Consider the following 14004-nt stretch of genomic DNA (forward strand, 5'->3'; position numbering starts at 1 on the left):
ATATTAGGATGGTTGGGCAGAGCAGACACTAGCGGATCGCTAGTGTCTGACACCTAAATATGTCATACGAAGTGATAGAAACCCTTTAAAGGGGAAGTGTGTAAACATGCTAAAAACTACACGGTGCCACCGGCAACAAGCATTCATGACTAAAGTGTCACGGTCCACTACCACCAGACCATGACACAGCTGTGACACCACCTCAGCGATATTAGAGAGGTGGACAGAAAAATAAGGAAAAGAACAAAACAGCAGGTGGCGCTATACAGATACATTTTATTGAATAAGTGGCTATAGTATAAATTCAATTACATGCAACAAAAAAATTATTCAGATCCAGGTGCTGGTTTAAAAAATGTTGAAAATTTTTCGTGCAACAACCACTTCAATGACCTGTAGAAGTTGGTTTCATCTTATGCCTTTTTAGGTTGTCAGCAACGGTGCCCCACTGTCAACTCATCATCACAAATTGTGGTGTCTAAACATAGTCAGTCTGTAATGTATAATCTATATTGCATCCATAACATCATAGAACATATCATATAATCTATAGAAGGGGTCTCCATAACATCATAGAACATATCACAATCTATAAAAGGGGTCTCCATAACATCATAGAACGTATCATATAATCTATAGAAGTGGTCTCCATAACATCATGGAACATATCATATAATCTATAGAAGGGGTCTCCATAACATCAACCTCTATGCTAAAACGGCCTGTAGGACATACTGCTGGAAAATTCTACACCTGCCTAGTACCATAGGGTGGATTTTACTGGATATGCTAGATCACTGAAATGACATGAGAATAAGATAAGAAAATACAAACTCAGCCAGAAAAGATTTGCTATGTGTAGAGAAGCTTCAGAAATTCCTGGGCATCTAAATTTCAGACTGAGGTTACATATTTGAGTAATAAAGGATAAGAGTTAATGGGGATTAGGCCATCGAATCTCATGACTTCTGAAATATGTAGGGATTCGCTCTGGTAGGCACAGTAAGCAGACGCAGTACAGAGGCAAAAAACAGTTTGTAAAGCAAAACTTCAGTGTTTATTCACACTTAAAGGTATAGCACAAAACCCAAGTCACTTTGCAGTTTTGGTGTTTGTTCACACACACGAAAAGTTCATAAAGCATGTTCACACCCTGCTGGCAGTTCTGCCTCGTCAAGTCCATAAGCAGGCTTTAGGAGGCCTGTTTCCCCTACACACGGGTCTCAGCCCTCCTACTCGGCACAAGCCTCTGATCCCAACACAGAGATCCCCTCTGCTGATCCCAGCTATCTTTTAAAGGCAGCTAGGTGCTGCCAAAATCCCGGACCGGCACCTGAGATCCAGTCCGGTGTTTGACCCCACCTGGCCGCCCATCAGCACACACTGGGAGGAAAATACCTGTTTTCCCAGACAATACCCTTAACTGTGTAACACCCCCCCCACCCCTTGTTCAACCCTGAGATGGTGAACACATGCCAAACAGTGCACCCGGGACAGGGCATCCGCATTTCCCTGTAACTGACCTGCCCTATGTTCTACTGTGGCTTGTCGCCGAGCCTCGGGTACCCGGTATGGTTTTAGCTAGACTTTCGCCTGAGGCTCAGTGACAATGTCATGCCAAATTGTGGAAGTGCGTCCAAGGAGGTCCGAGAACACATCAGTGTTCCGACTAATGAACTTCCTGGCCTCCTGAGCCTGTTTAGAGGAGAGGCTGTCAGCAATTTTTACTGTGGCAACCGCTTACCTTGCATCAGAGGGGCCGGAGCCTCCTCCCCTAGAAAACCCGGCCGCGGTCTGTCTTCAGTATAGGTTACCCTATCTTTCCAAGGTTTGAGTAAATTAACATGGTAAACCTGCTCCAGCTTTCGCCGCCCTGGCTGGTGTACTTTGTAGTTTACATCTCCAATTTTCTCGAGTACCTCGTAGGGCCGCTTCCACCTAGCGCAGAACTTACTGTCCACGGGCGACCCACAAACCAAAACCGGATCTCCCCAGCTAATGTTATGGACCACAGATGCTCGATTATAGGTGCGACTCTGGGCTTGCTGAGCTATCTTCCTGTGCTCCCTACCTATCCTACTCCGTGGGGTTGTCTCCCCCTCATCCACCAGACCTACCGTGGGCCCCTCCGCCTCAACTGGGCCAGGCCTTGTAACTAGAGCTTTCCCTATCTCTCAAGGATCAGGATGTACAACGGCCAGCCACAGAGCTGGGCAAAACGGAAAGTCTCTTCCTAAGGGTCCATTCACACGTCTGCAATTGCGGACCCATTCACACGTCTGCAATTGTGGACCCAATCCTTTTTTATGGGGCAGCACTATGTGCTGCCCAGATCCGGAATTGCGGGCCCGCACTTCCGGGTCCGCAATTCTGTTCTCGAAAAAAATAGAACATGTCCTATTCTTGTCCGCAATTGCGGTCAAGATTATGCATTTTCTATTAAGTGCCGGTGATGTGCGGTCTGCAAAATGCGGAACGCACATCACCGATGTCCGTGTTTTACGGATCCGCAAAACACACACGGATGTGTGAATGAAGCCTAATATCAAGTCATAGTGCATGCTCGTGGTTACGGCCTCCTCATGGAACCACCTGCCAGCACACGGGCTTAGGGACGCCAGAGCAGTGGGGTACTCTTAAATCTCCATGTACGCTGAGCACCCTGACTTTCTGGCCCGTAAACTCGTTGGGGTGCACCAGGGAAGCCCTCACAAGGGTCACCCAACTTCCTGAGTCCAGCAGAGCCACCACGGGAGTGACTCCCACCTCCGCCTGACACAAAGTTTCGTTATTGAGAGTTTCTGGAGTGTCTGCACCGACCCTTCTGGCATACCATAACTGTCGATACCCAAAGTTTACGTCCATGGGCTCGACCAGGTGGAGACAGTCGGCCCGTACATGGCCGGGCTCATGATACCGCCAGCAGATTATCGGGTTCCGATCCCCAAAGGGCACATCCCGTGCGGTCTTTCTCATCTCAGCCCACCGGGTCTGGGGCGGGAATTTTCTGGATTTTGTTACACCCTTCCCCAGAGGTCCCCCCTGGAGTTCCTCAGTAGCCCCATACCGTTCGACCAGGTCCACCATCTCCAGGGCACTAGTAGGAGACGTCTGGCCAACCCAGCGTTGGAGGGGTGGTGGCAATGCCCTCCAGAATTTGTCAGCTACAATACGGTCCAGCATAGCAGTGGGACTCAGTAAGTCAGGCGGTAGCCATTTTTGAAAGAGATGCAGCAAGTTATAATACTGGGGTCTCGCTGGCTCAGCCGGGTTAAACTCCCACTGATGCACCCGCTGGGCCCAGACCAACACATTCACCCCCAGTCTCGCCAGGATCTCACCCTTGACCTTATAATAGTCTGCCGCTTGCTCGTCCGGTAAATCAAAGTAAACCTGTTGGGGTCCTGATGCCAGGAACGGAGCGATGACCTCAGCCCACTGGTCTCGGGGTAGATTCTCCCTCACAGCCACCTTCTCGAACACCGCCAGGTAGGTTTCAACGTCATCCGTCGGTGCCATCTTGGGGATCGCTGTGCGGACCGCTTTCCGGGCATTGGACTCCCTGGAGATACTCCTGTCTTCTCTAAGGCCATCACGTGTTGCAGCATCCGCTGGTTCGTTTCTTACTGTCGCTGATTAGCCTCTAGCAGTTGTCTGTTAGTCTCCTGCTGCTGCTCTATGGCCTGTTGTTGCCTTAGGTTGGCCTGCACCAGCGGCTTCATCATCTCCTCCATCTTGTCCCGTGATGCTGGTTGCAACTTAGCAGGCTTAATCCAGGACATACAATAGAGCCCGAAAAAGATGCAACAACAATATTTCGGCTTTACGCCAGCCTCAATGCGATTGCACGCATCCTCCACCAATTGTAGGTATTCGCTCTGGTAGGCAGGGTAAGCGGACGCAGTACAGAGGCAAATACCAGTTTGTAAAGCAAAACTTCAGTGTTTATTCATACATAAGGTATAGCACAAAACGCAAGTCACTTTCCAGTCTTGGTGTTTGTTCACACACACGAAAAGTTCATAAAGCAAGAAAGTCACCTTATCTCCTGGGTGTTAGTTCACACCCTGCTGGCAGTTCTGCCTTGTCAAGTCCATAAGCAGGCTTTAGGAGGCCTGTTTCCCCTACACCTGGGTCTCACCCCCCCAACTCTGCACAAGTCTCTGATCTCAACACAGAGATCCCCTCTGCTGATCCCAGCTGTCTTTTAAAGGCAGATAGGTGCTGCCAAAACCCCGGACTGGCACCTGAGATCCAATCCGGTGTTTGACCCCACCTGGCCGCCAATTAGTCCAGCAGCACACACTGGGAGGAAAATACCTGTTTTCCCAGACAATACCCTTCACTGTGTCACTGCAGCTCGTGGTGGCCGCCGCTCCTCTATCCCGGGCAGGCACGGGCGCCGCTCCACTCACCCCTTGATGTTCCAGATGACCAGCCTGCTTGCGGCAGGTCCAACTCAAATCTTCTGGGTCTATCCCGCTGTGCTGCCACCTAGGCCTCTCTAGTGTGCCCCATAGGGTGCATTAAACTGTACTTGGGAGGCCTGTTATTGGCTGCACCCCCCACCCCTGTTGCCAGATGTTTTGATCCGCGCAATGGGGAAATGCAGCGGCTGGCTGTGCAGGGATCCAGAGGGACGCAGGTAAGTATAATGTATATGAGGGACCCTGGCATTGGGGGGGGGGGGGGGGGGGGGGGGGGTCATTATAAGGATTGGATAACCCCTTTAAAACCCAGTTCAGCGCTCACTACAACACACAACCGATGTTCTAAAGAGCTGACAGTCAACCCCTACAGAGAGAACACACACAGGCATCATAATGTAGAACATCAAGTATTACTGTCACTCATGTTCACAAAAAGTCATCATGTAATACCACAATGCTTAGGCAGAAAATATACAGATGCCAGCAGTTCACTGGACAATAACAGTAGGACCCCGAAATCAGCCTCTGGTTACATCTGGAAACAGGAGTCTTTAAAGAGGACCTGTACCCTCTCCTGACATGTCTGTTTTAGTATCTGCTTACATTCCCCATGTAATTACAATTCTGGAGCATCTACTCTTATGACTATGTTGTGGAATTCCTTTATTATTCCTGTTAGACTCTATGAATGAATTACTAGAAGTTTGCAATGAAGGTCCAGATGGGTGTTACTAGTTGGGATGTACACCAACACAAGCCTACATTTTGGGGAAGTGATGGATATGTGGTGTGAAAGCCATCTCTCCCATTGATGTTACTGTGGATAGGAGAACGCAGCAGGTTTTCTGATACCTGAGAGGTTAAAGAGTTTGTGCCAAGATAGAAAGGTATCCACTAGACAGGGTACAGTGCTCCCTCAGGACACAATATTCTCAACATACAATGGTCTTTTCTGGGCCATCGTAAGTTGAAACCAGACTTAACATACAATACTCAGACTCAAATCCAACCAATCAAGGTTTATCTGTCTTAGTTATCTGCTTATTTTTCTTAAATCCTCATTTTCTTTCATCTTGGATGACATTTTTGGACTTTGGAACCAGTTACTCAACTTACAATGGTTTCAACATACAATGGTCGTCCTGGAACCAACCATTATTGTAATTTGAGGGACCGCTGTTCAAGTACCTGATCATGAGTATCTGGAACTAGGGATCGACCGATTATCGGTTTTACCGATATTATCGGCCGATATTGAGGATATTGAACGTTATCGGTATCGGCATCTATTTTGCCGATATACCGATAACGTATGTGGAACACAGAACACGCTGCTCTCAGCGCTCTCTGTGTTCCCTCCGCAGCACAGGGGAGAAGGAAGCAGTGTCTCCTCCCCCTGTGATGCTGCTGCCGCTGCCGCCAATGGCAGGAGAGGAGACAAGAGGAGGGGAGGGGCTGTGGCCACTGCGCCACCAATGAAGATGAGTCTTTCATTAATTCATATACAGGAGGCGGGGGCTGGCTGCAGAATCACATAGCCGGCTCCCGACCTCTATGAACGGCAGCTGCGGTCCGCGGTAGTTAACCCCTTAGGTGCCGCGGATCGCAGCTACTGCTCATAGAGGTCGGGAGCCGGCTATGTGACTCTGCAGCCAGCTCCCGCCTCCTGTATGTGAAAGAGAGGTATCTTCATTGGTGGAGCAGTGCGCCCCCCCCCCCCTTCAAGCCCCCTAGTATTAATCATTGGTGGCGCAGTGCGCCCCCCAACCCCATCCCAATAGTAAAACCATTGGTGGCGCAGTGCGCCCCGCCCCCACCCAGTATTACTCATTGGTGGCAGTGGCCACAGGATCCCCTCTCCCCTGCTCCTCCGATCGGAGCCCCAGCTGTGTAAGCCAGGGGCTCCGATCGGTTACCATGGCAGCCAGGACGCTATTGAAGCCCTGGCTGCCATGTTCAGCTCCATGCTGCTGTGTGCACAAAGCACAGAGCAGCAGGGACAGTGTGAGCTCCTATTCACCCTGATAGAGATCTATCAGGGTGAATAGGACAAGGGTTCTAGTCTCTAAGGGGGCTAAAAGTTAGTAAAAAAAAAAAAAAAAAATATTAAGTATAAATGAAAAAGATTTACAAAAAAAATAAAAATAATAATACACGTTAACAATAAACATTAATTTTCAGCAGATTTGTGTAGGAATTTTTTTTTCCTCAAAAATAAAAATACCCAGAATATCGGTATAAATTATCGGCTATCGGCCTGAAAGTTGACAAATTATCGGTATCGGCCCTAAAAAATCAATATCGGTCGATCCCTATCTGGAACTCATGAGAACGGAGCTGGTATGCCCCTGTATCAATGGAGCGGCAGATAACAAATGTCTGATGACGCTCTGTTTATCCCCTTTGGACTATGGGACTTTAGGAGATAGCGCTTTGGAATACTGTAGCAATGGACATGCGGTATGTGCCGCTCCGTTCATTGGTGGGCATGGGAACACTGTTCTTGTGATCGGTGTAGGTCCCAGTAGTCAGACCCCCATGATCAGATAGGGGATATGTTTCCATCCTGGCACAACCCCTCTAATGGATGTTGGGGAATAAGTACCAACGTTCCAGCATTGAGTATTTCCAGTCTGAGTCCCATTGGTGAGGAAAGCACATTACAAATGCTTGCGGTTCTATTTTCTTATGCTATGAACATGGCAGAAGACTTGTCTTGTCTTGAGAAACTGTTGTCAAACTGCTCGCAAATGATCTGGGACTTCTCAGCTCGGCACAGGTAAGGGCCGCATGGATCCCATTGCAGCGGAGTACAGGGGGTCAAATTACCTAATTAGGACTGCATTGTTTAGTTGGTCTTCATTGTTAATGGCCATGTGGCACCCGCAAAACCATGCAGTCATTAACAGTGAAGACCAACCAGACCAATGATGGTTAACCTCCGGCACTCCAGCTGTGGTGAAACTACGACTCCCAGCATGCTCCATTCATTTCTACGGAGTACTGAGAACAGCCAAGCAAGTGTGCATCTTGGGAGTTGTAGTTTTACCACAGCTGGAGTGCCGGAGGTTAACCATCACAGCACTAGACAGTGAGGTCCTGATTAGTTCATTTGAGAGTGCTGCGGCTTGTATGGCCACAAAGTAGTCCGTTGCAACGCGTCCATGTCAAAACCGATTGCAATTAAAATATCCTATAGAAACTTAAAGGGAATTCAAAATTGTGGATAAAGCAGGGAGTGTGCTAAAAATGCACTCTCCTGGAAAATCCGCCATTGCTTCAGCGACGTTGCTCTTGTGCCACAAGGACGTTGCACCTACCCCAGAACGACCTCTGCAGAGGTGACGTGCAGGTAGCTGCAATGTCACTGCTGCAGGACAGCAACAGAGACTGGTGGGAGCAATGGAGCGGCAGCAGACTTTCCAGGTATGTTGGCATTCTTTTGTTACCGTACAACATTCTACTCATTTGCGGCTAAAAAAATAAATAAATAAAAAATTTTGGCTGTTTGTAAAAAAAATTCAACACTTTCTTTCACATTCACTGCATCTGCGGACTGCTGTTTCTGAGGGCTCGATCTGTAACCCTTATGTGTACTTTCCTGACAGCTCATAGTTTGATAAGAGCTAGAGGTGGATTTACACGGTGCAATAATCGAGCAGATAATCGGGAACGAACGTTCCTGCGAACGCTCGTTTCTGACAATCTGCCTGTGTAAGGGCTTGTTCACACAAACGTATGGGTTCCGTTCCGTGCACTGGGGCTGCAATTTGCGGTCCGCAATGCGCGGAGAACGTTCGTGAGGCCTCCGGGACGGATCCAGACCCATTCAACTTGAATGGGTCCGCATTCCTCTGTTCTGCAAAAAGATAGCACATGTTCTATCTTTGTGTGGAACGGAAGTACGGAATGGAACCCCACAGAAGCACTCCGTAGTGCTTCCGTGGGTTTCCGTTCCGTGCTTCCGTTTCGCACCGCATCTCCGGATTTACGGACCCATTCAAGTGAATGGGTCCGCATCCGTGATGCGGAATGCACACAGAACGGGGTCCGTTTATTGCGGATCCGTGTACGCGGTCCGCAATACGACAACGGAACCCATAGGTTCGTGTGAACAAGCCCTAAAGGTGCCGCTCATTCATCGGGTGAAGCTGTCGTTCATGCAGGCACCTACATTTTAGTTTCTGGGCAGCAGATCGTGCTGTTTAAACAGCGAGCTGCCCAGAAACAATGCATATGTATGAGGACGAGCGTTGGCAATAGCGATACCCCATCCTCATACTGTGGAGGAGATAATGTAGTGCTTCACCTCCACTGAGCGAGCAGCCTGCTGTCAGGGAGGAGCGCTTCCTTCTCGACAACCTGCTGCTGCTCGTAGCATGTAAATTCATCTTTAGCTTAAATGATTGTTTATGAGCTGTCAGGAGTCCAGAGATAAAGGCTAGAGATCTAGCCATCAGAGCAGCTCTCTGACAGAGAAGGGGGAAGCAGTGTCTGCAGATGCACTGAAAGTGAAAACTGCAGAGGAAAAACTGTTGAAAATTGTTTTAAATACCAATTGGAAACATGTTTTAGCCCAAACAGTGTAGATCTAAATCTTGATAAACTATCCACCACAGATATAGGATCCTCTACTAACGCATTTCAGGCCTGATTATCAGGCTGATTACTGGGGATGAGCATTTGTATAAAAACGCTTGTGTAAAATGTACCGGCGATCACCCAGTGAACAAGCAAACCCTCATTCATCGGGTGACTGTGTTGTTCTATCAGCACCAAAAATCATCATTCATCAGATCGTGCCGTCTAGACAGTAATCTGCTGCGCAGGATCAAGGATTATGTAGGGGGATAAGCGATCGCTTGTCCTCATACAGCAGTGGGGATTGCTTCATGTCAATGCAGCCCTCATCTCTGCGGACGATCAATTATCAGGAACGTTTGGTTCATTCCCAATAATTGCCTGAAACATTGGTCTGTGTAAAAGGACCTCATAGAAACATCAGGTATTGGAAAGTTTGGGGTTTTTTTTTGCTTCCTTCGGAGATCTAGGTAAGGCTACTTTCACACTTGCGTTCAGAGCGGGTCCGTCTGGTATCTGCACAGACGGATCCGCTCCTATAATGCAAACGCTTAGATCCGTTCAGAACGGATCCGTTTGCATTACCATGAAAAAAAAAAAAAAATGAAAATTTTTTTTACATTGAAAGTCAATGGGGGATGGATCCGTTTGAAGATTGAGCCATACTGTGTCAACTTCAAACGGATCCGTCCCCATTGACTTACATTGTAAGTCTGGACGGATCCGTTTGACTCCGCACGGCCAGACGGACACCCGAACGCTACAAGCAGCGTTCGGGTGTCCGTCTGCTGAGCGGAGCGGAGGACAAACGCTGCCAGACTGATGCATTCTGAGCGGATCCGCCTCCACTCAGAATGCATTAGGACTGGACGGATCCGTTTGGGGCCGCTTGTGAGAGCCTTCAAACAGAGCTCACAAGCGGACACCCAAACGCTAGTGTGAAAGTAGCCTAAGCCTCCGCTATATGAGTCAGCCATGAATTACAAACAAAAAATGTGGGGGATTCAGTCAGCACAACCCTGTATGCAGGTGCACATCGCTATGGCGAAATACACATACAAACGCACAAATGCAATAGCACTCTGCAACCAGCATTCTGCCCTGCCTCTATGCTGGATGAGGCATTGGTGTACATTTTGGCCAAAGCGTAATAAGCCACTCACCACGTCAAGGTCGCCTCTATGAGTGGTCCCTAACACTAGTTCCTACCCGTTTATGGGCCATGACAGCCACACAAAGTCCAGGGAATGCAGGTGCAGCATGCACGCCAAGCACACTCTGCTTTTAACCCCGTCCTGTGCCATTACAGCTTTCATCGGATCCAGGGATGCCAGTACAAACATGCGTGCTGGTTGCAGAGTGCTATTGCATTTGTGTTTTTATGAATTACAAACAGTTAAAATATAAAGTAAACGGTATAGCTGTGAGGAAAGAAGGGAGACAGGCGACATGATCAAAACCTTTAAATATGTCAAGGGTTAGATAGGTTCCCGTGTTTTGAAAAAGAAAAATGAATGGGAGAACAAGGGGGCAAAATCTGAAGTCAGTTTAGGGGACGAGTAGAAGCAATGTCAGAAAATATTATTTTACTGAAAGGGTAGCTGAGGATTCCTGCAGATGTGGTAGGAAAATCTACAGTAAGTGACTTTACACGACTGGGACAAAGACATATCCGCCCTAAGAGAAAATATAGAGGAAATGTTATAAGGGCAGATTAGATGGACCATGAGGTCTTTTTCGGCCATCACTCTTCTGTTTTTTATATCGCACATGTACCTTTTTTTTTTTTTTTTACTGTTTCGTTTTTTAATCGAGTACTCCAATAACAAAAAACAAATTAAAAGAACGTTTTTCTTTATAAAAACTCATCAGCCCCCCCCATGCCATCAGGTCCCGCCCAGTGCCATCAGCTTCCCCCTCAGTGCCATCAGCCGCCGCCCCCAGTACCACCATCTCCCCCTCCTAGCCATGTCCCCAGCGCCAGTGAAATAAAATACTTAGCTTTTCCTGCAGGGGCGCTGCTCCACAGCTCGTCCATCTTCTTCTCACAATGCGCGCTTACGTGCACCATGTTCTGACGATGTGTCAGGGTGCAGCGCGGTGCGGGCCGGCGGGTGACCATAGAGCGGTGAGTAATAGCAAGAGCTTCACTCCCGCTCCGTGGTCACATGACACAAACGAATCCTCGAAGATAAAAATTTGCATCGAGGATTTTTTTGTGTCAAGTTGCTTGATTCAATCGCGCAATCATTTCAGCCCTAACTCCACAGTATGAGAACAATGGATCGGGTGATCGGCGGCACCTTTACACAGGCAGATTGTCGGCAATCAGCATTTGCAGGAATATTCGTTCCCGATTCTGTCCGATTATTGCCCCATGTAAACCCACCTTTAAGGCTCATGCACACAAACGTATTTTCTTTCCGTGTCCGTTCCGGGTTTTTTTGCGGACCGTATGCGGAACCATTCACTTCAATGGGTCCGCAAAAAAAAAGTGAAGTTACTCCATGTGCATTCCGTTTCCATATATCCGTTCCGCAAAAAAATATAGAACATGTCCTATTATTGTCCGCATTACGGAAAACGATAGGGCTGATCTATGAAGGGCCAGCTGTTCCGTTCCGCAAAATAGGAAATGCACACAGATGTCATCCGTATTTTTGCGGATCCGTTTTTTGTGGCCCTACTGTGACCAGGCTTGGATTAACCACAGGGGAGCAGTCCGAGGCACAAAACAGGCAGCAGACTACTAATGAAAATCAATGTGCGGTTTAGGGGGTCAGATAATCGATTTGCATCTTTCCCCTGGTCCTATACTGACTGTGACATCACTGTAAGCATTCTCTCTACAATGTGACATCACTGTGAGCATTATTAGGCTGCTTTCACACTTGGGTTGTTAATTCCAGCATTGAGATCCGGCAGAGGATCTCAATACCGAAATTAAATGGATCTGTTTTGCTTTTGCACATCAGGATGCATCCGTTCCGTTAGGATGCGGTTGTGTGAAATCAAAACAGAAAAAAAACGGATCAGTCACTAAAAACATTGAAAGTAAAAGGGTGACAGATCCAGTTTTTGAGGCTCCTAAAAAAAAAGGGATCTGTCACCATTGAGTTACATTGTTTTCAGTGCCGAATCCATTTTTTTTGTTTTTGTTTTTATGACCGGACACAAAACCGCAGCTTACAGCGTTTTGTGGGGATGCTGCTGGAATGGAAGACATCCTGACCGGATCCCTTTCCATGCAGAATGCATGAGGACTAAACGGAAACGTTCTTTTCAGGTATTGAGATCATCTGCCGGATCTCAATACCGGAAAACAACAACGCAAGTGTGAAAGTAGCCTACTCCGACATGGCTGTGAGCACTAGTACCCGACTCCGACATGGCTGTGAGCACTAGTACCCGACTCCGACATGGCTGTGAGCACTAGTACCCGACTCCGACATGGCTGTGAGCACTAGTACCCGACTCCGACATGGCTGTGAGCACTAGTACCCGACTCCGACATGGCTGTGAGCACTAGTACCCGACTCCGACATGGCTGTGAGCACTAGTACCCGACTCCGACATGGCTGTGAGCACTAGTACCCGACTCCGACATGGCTGTGAGCACTAGTACCCGACTCCGACATGGCTGTGAGCACTAGTACCCGACTCCGACATGGCTGTGAGCACTAGTACCCGACTCCGACATGGCTGTGAGCACTAGTACCCGACTCCGACATGGCTGTGAGCACTAGTACCCGACTCAGACATGGCTGTGAGCATTAGTACCTGACATCACAGTGAATATTATCATTATAGAGACTTAAATAATTCTGAAGTTGCTGCTAATGGTGGTCCTGGTGGGGTGGGACCCCCATGGTTGCTCATCTGGCCCCTGCTATGGTCTATAGGGGAGATTGACTGCCTGCCATTAGGTCACCGATTCTTCACTGCTGCTGATGCTAATAAGCCCAAGAGCTTGCAATCGACATCTGCATTAGAGCAGTCACATGACAGCGGGGTCGGCGCACACAATGTCACCGCAGAAGACAGCACAACAATAGACATCTGACGCCCCCCGCATTTCTGGCTCACCTCCCCCGCAAAGCTGTAGCTTTCACTGTCGTAGTTGGAGATCATCCGGTCCATTAAAAAAACAGGTAAAAAAACATTTTTATAAAAGAATGCCCTCCATGGATTTAGATGAGGGGTCGTCCTCCTGGCTTCTGGAAGCTGGAGGGGCTCATGATTACTACCTCTCCCAATGAGGTTATCTCGTCCTTCTTCTTAAGGGGGAGAGGAGGTGGAAGGTGGAAGGTGGATGGGGTGTAAAATCAGAAGGATGAGGGGGGAAAAGAGAGAAGGAGGAAGGGAGGACTACTTTACTTCCTATGGGGGCGGGGAGGGAAAGAAGGACCGGTCGGAGGAGGAGGAGGAAGGATATATCTGCCATGGAAAAGCTGAGAAGGGGGTGGAGCCTGTTCGCGTAAACATGAATGTGGGCGGGAGGGGCTGAGTACAAGAAGGCGGAGGTACACTAACGGCGGGGGGGACTTATATAAGGCAGAGTTCTGTATGGGCAAAGACCCGGACTATACAGCTGGGTGTGTACACACGTAAAGGGGCACCCCACCCAGCATATAGAAGCATCAGTTCTGGAAGAATGCACTGAATTGTGCTAAAGCTGGAGGTTACTGACCTTTAGGGCTCATTCACACGACCGTATCCGTTTTGCAAAACAGGGATCCCAGCCAGTGCAGGCTGCGCTCTAGAAATGTCCTATCCTTGTCCACAAAATAGACAATAATAGGACACGTTCTGTCTTTTTTGCGGTGCTGCGGAACAGACGTGCGGATGAGGACAGCGTATGGTGTGCTGTATGCAGCTTTTGTCTCCCTTTTAAAATAAATGGGTCTGCTGATTCGCAGGAGCGCCGGTGTGTTCACAACCCACTGATCTGTGGGGGTCCTGGGTGTCGGACCCCCACCGCTCAGATACTATC

General features: G+C 48.4%; 1 protein-coding gene across 1 annotated transcript in view; it reads right to left on the reverse strand.

Annotated features, from left to right (window-relative positions):
• The window catches only part of CCNI (cyclin I), a 65614-nt gene extending 52193 nt beyond the window's left edge, over positions 1 to 13421 (reverse strand). Inside the window, exon 1 of the mRNA XM_040418022.1 lies at positions 13098 to 13421. The gene's annotated coding sequence lies outside the window, so the exon portion shown is untranslated. The remainder of the gene's footprint in view (positions 1 to 13097) is intronic.
• Positions 13422 to 14004: the final 583 nt, after the last annotated feature.

This window comes from Bufo bufo, chromosome 2 (assembly GCF_905171765.1).
Source record: "Bufo bufo chromosome 2, aBufBuf1.1, whole genome shotgun sequence".
NCBI classification, from domain to species: domain Eukaryota; kingdom Metazoa; phylum Chordata; class Amphibia; order Anura; family Bufonidae; genus Bufo; species Bufo bufo.